A 4955-nucleotide genomic window follows, 5' to 3' on the forward strand; every position below is an offset into this window, starting at 1 on the left:
CGTGCATCCTCTTGTCCTTTTTTCCATTGATGTACCTCATTGTATTCTGTCTCAACATAAATCCGTATAGCTCATGTAAAGAAACACTGCACTGAATGCTCATGCTCATTAAACATTTTCTCTACATTTTATCTACCATATAGGTGCACTTTGTAGTTTTACACTTATTGACAGTAGTTCATCTGTTGCTGCACAGTTTATCAACACAGTTTATCAATAGTGATAACTACAGGATTACTGCTAAGCAGGTACTATTTGGGTGGAGGACCATTCTTAGCACAGCGGTTACACTGACATTGTCATGTGTTGGTGTACTTTGTGCTGGTATCAGTGTATCAAGCACAGCAGTGTTGAAAGAGTCTTTAAACACTGTGTACAGCTACTGGCTACCTTATTAGACATACCTACCATTCTGGTACACCTTGTGGATATACAGTTAGAAACTATAGCTTTCTATCTTTTTATATGCACTATTTGTGTTAGCTATCCTCTGGCCCTTCATCAGTGGTCAGTTTCTGACCACAGAAGTACTGTTGGCTGGATGTTTTTGGTTGGTGGACTATTCTCAAGAGGTAATAAAACTTTGGGCCTGCCGATGGAACTTGGCCATTTAAGAGGTTAATGAAAAACCTCTGACAAAACTGCTGTGCCCGTTACACTCCTACCAGAGCCATACAAATTACCATGCAACTAACATGTCAGTGTCACTGCTGTGCTGAGAATGATCCACCTCTCAAATAATATCTTGCCAGTGGTGGTCCAGTGGTGGTCCCTTTTCATTGATGGATGGGGTAGAGGGCAAACAAATTGTTCAGAAACAAATGGGCTACAGTCAGCATATGTCAAACTACAGTGCACCTGTATAGTAAGTAAAATGGCCAGTGAGTAAGTGTGTTTTTTTCGTTGATGTGTATGCAGTACTGCGCAAGTCAAAAACCTCCCTTCATTTATTTCTAGTCAAAATGACCATTTGGCACAAGTTAGTCATTTTTGAAAGTAAGGAAAAAAAGGTGAAAACATATGTTTTACAAAAAAATTACACAGAAGCCTCAGCAACTAAATAGAAAGTCACTTTTTTTCAGAATTGAATGTATTGCACTTTGCCTTTATCACAACTACCATTTTTGGGAGACTCTTCCAAAGTTCAGTCTCAGAAATTGGTTGCATTTTCGTGTCTCGTGACCCAAATAACCCCAAACACATTCAGTGATGTTGAGGTTTCTCATGCTTCATTTTTCAAAGATGAAAGCTTTAAGTAGTGTTTACCTGATGGGGACAATGTTGGTGGTCTACCAGGTCTTGCACAGTTGTTAGGAGTCACATTTTCTGTATATCATTTACTAGTTTTTATAACTCCAGTTTTGTCAACTCCTGCTTTTTACTTATTTTTCCTTTGACTTTTCCATTTCCTTGTGTATAATCTAATCTCCTTTAAAAATGAATTACTTTAATTAATAGTTCTTTGGAGTGGAAATGAATAAATGAGGCATCTCTGCCTTTTGCCCAGTACTGTACATAGCATATGTGTATCCATAGCCCATATATAATCTGTTAAATGAATCAGTCAAATATGTGCTATTATTCTTGAGCTCTGAATAGCCGAGAGGGCTGAGTGAGAGAAATCGCGAGAGAGACTGAGTAAGAGGAATGCACAGTGAGAGAGAGAAGAGGAAGAAGTACACATTTATCAGTTCGTGTTTTGGAATGATGCTTCGCTTCCTCCTCAGGAAGAGAGAGAGTGGCCTGTGAAAGTATTATGTGGTGCGTTTCTGGGCAAGCGTTTGCATAAATAAAGACGGTGTGGTCCGTGCTCTGTGGCAGGTCGGAGGGACTGCAGAACCTAATATAGACTCTGGCTCTGCAGCAGACAAACAGCCTGGCCAAAACAAATTCTACACATTGCAAATTGATTCATTATTTCGACTCGGGAAAGAAAAACGGCTCTGCTAATATATAAACGCAGAGTTACAATATCACAAAAGTAAACTAGGAAAGGTCACCTGCTGGAGCACCCAGAAATTCACTTCCGTTTACTTTCTCTTCTTCTGTTTCACGTACACAAATGAGCCTGTATACACACACAACTGCCATATATGCCCTTTAGCTTATTTTGAGGATCCTTTGATACAGTATATCCTCCAGTGGCCCCACGGCTCTGGAGCCCTGCCAACCTCATTAGCTTGGAGTTTGTGGTTCTTTATTTAGGAGCGAGGCTGAGGGCTGGAGTATGCTCTGGAGACTGTCAATCTGTAAGGGCATGCGCTTTGATTAAGCCCAAACTCCACATTCTAGAGATAAATGCACTGCAAGCAGATGAGGTCACAAGTATAGGCTGTGTGAGATTTGCTGGTTTTTGCAAAGTTACTGGAAGCCCTGCCTCCTCCTGTCATTTTCAGCAAAAGGAACAACTTCAGAGTTCTCCGGAAGAGTCTCAGTCAAGTGCTTAAAGTGGAATAACTTTTCTAAAATTTCTGGATAATTACATATTTAAGATGTAAACATCATTCAGAGTGGCTTGATGTAAAATGTTTCTTTCTAAAGAACTGTCAGAATTGTTCACAGTGGTGGTGATAGGAACCAGACATCTGAGCGTATAATGCCCCTAAATGCTAACTTTTAAAATTAAGAAAGAAATTACAAGAAAAAGCTATGAATACGCTGCCTGATGCCTGATATGTTGTTTGGTTTTGAGAAATCATTTGGCCTAAAATGTGTTTTCTAAAGCCCACTCATGGCAGAAAGATACAAGGAGGTCATTGTAAAATAAAACAAATTTTTTACTGTATTACTACAGTAGTAGTAATATATATATATATTTTTTTTCTGAGTTACCATTCAAAAGACACATGGAGGTTCACTGATTGTTTTGAAAAGTAAATGAAATTGTGAGCCCTGGTTTCTATCACCATCATTATAAGAAAAAAAAAGTAAGTTTCTCTGCAATGCACCATTTAACATCAAAATACTCTAAATGACTTTGTTTACATGACTGTTTTATGCAGATATTGAAAAAAATCAATACAAATTCTCCTTCAAGAACCAGTGTGTCAGCTCACATTTATTTTCCTCACATAATAGTTACCAAATAATTTATAATAGTTACCAGGTAATTTGTCTTAAGATCAGTAACTGAATAATAAGGTTCAATAAGGTTCAAGGAGTAAAACTGTAAGGGCTTCTGTGTGGGCCCACACTTCTTTACTCTAGTGATTACATAACTTACACAGTTTCATAGTATGGTTACTGAATAATTCATAGTAGCTGCTGAGTAATAAGCCTGCACTTTAAGGGCTTTAAGTTTGAACACAGCGTAGCTTTCTATTTGACCCTGAGAAAAAGGAAAAGACAAAACGTTGTTCAAATAGTTTAATTAGTCTTTTTCAGATGTTTGGCATAAGCATCAGAGAGCTAGATCAGTGAAAGTCTTAGCTGTTTTAATAAGAGACTGACTCTGCGTTTTCATTCTTGCATTGTTTCTCACTTCGCACCCTCCCTCTGTGTTCATATGCTCTTCAGTTGCCCACAGTGCAGCACTCACACGCACAGGCACATAACCAAAGGCCTGAGAAAATGAGGGAGAAGGAGGGAGGTTTGGGGTAAAAGGGCTGGCAGTCCTGCGTGATCACAGCCGTTCAGGGGATTTGGTCATTCAGCTGCAGCTGCCTGAACACAACAATATGAAATCAGAAAGAAGCATTCTCAGCAGTGATGTCACCGTGCAGCAATGCAGGGAGCCCATTAGCACAGAGAAGAATGTAGAGATGACTTTTCAAAAGCTCTGTGTGTGTGTGTTTATGTGTGTGTTCGTGTGTGTATGTGTGTTTATGTGTGTGTTTGTGTGTGTATGTGTGTTTATGTGTGTGTTTGTGTGTGTGTGTTTATGTGTTTGTGTGTGTATGTGTGTTTATGTGTGTGTTTGTGTGTGTGTGTGTTAATGTGTGTGTTTGTGTGTGTATGTGTGTTTATGTGTGTGTTTGTGTGTGTGTGTGTGTGATGAGAGAGAGAGAAAGAGAGAGAGAGAAAGTGAGAGAGTGAGTGAAGAGAGAGAGTTTGTTTTACTATTTGTATGTGAATTTAACAAAATTCCTTTGATGGCATTTGCTCCCACCCCCCACTACCGTCTCTCTCTCTCTCTCTCTCACTCTCTCTCTCTCATGTCAGCAATAATTGCCCTGCAGACAGAGTCTTGTATTGTGTCTGTAATTACACAGGACAGCCTGTTCTGTTGAGCTGAGGATTAGTAACTCTCTTTGTAAGGGCGCAGAAAAGCAGCACAAAAGCAGGCAGACTAAAGGATCACACCGCATCCAAGTACACAATATCCACCACCACCACCACCTCCACCACTGCCATCACCCTTCAGTTTGACAGGCATCTTGGAGGTATAATGATAGAGACAGGCAGGGCGAGTAGTTTGGAGCCTCAGTCATTCAATCCCTCCAGCGCCGGCCTGCCTGCCTGCTGTTTGGGCCAGACACACACACACAAACACACACCCCAACCCAAACAACCCAAAACAAGCCACTACCTTCCCCACATCTCTTTCACACACATTCACAATCTCACTAAACCTCTCATAGCTTTACATGCACTACCATTCAAAATCAGTTGTCTTATTGACTTATTCAATAATAACACATACACTATAGATTGATTCAGGACTAAGCAAAAGTCTTAGGAAGCTAAGCACATTTAAGACTATTTTCTTGGCAAAAGTGTTTTTTCATGGCATTTGGCAGATTTTATGACATTTGGCAGACGCTCTTATCCAGACTGACAGACACAGGTAGGCAAAGGTAGTGTCAGGATTCTTCCTCAGGGACTCCTATTGGTATAGTATAGGGTGCTGGCCTAGGTGCGGGATTTAACCCCAGGCTACAGCGCAGAAGGCAAAGGTATTACCAACTACACTATACCATACCATTATACATGTGTCTGTAACAAAATTGGTTGTA

The sequence above is a fragment of the Colossoma macropomum genome, unplaced genomic scaffold, assembly GCF_904425465.1.
Source record: "Colossoma macropomum unplaced genomic scaffold, Colossoma_macropomum, whole genome shotgun sequence".
Taxonomy (NCBI): Eukaryota; Metazoa; Chordata; class Actinopteri; order Characiformes; family Serrasalmidae; genus Colossoma; species Colossoma macropomum.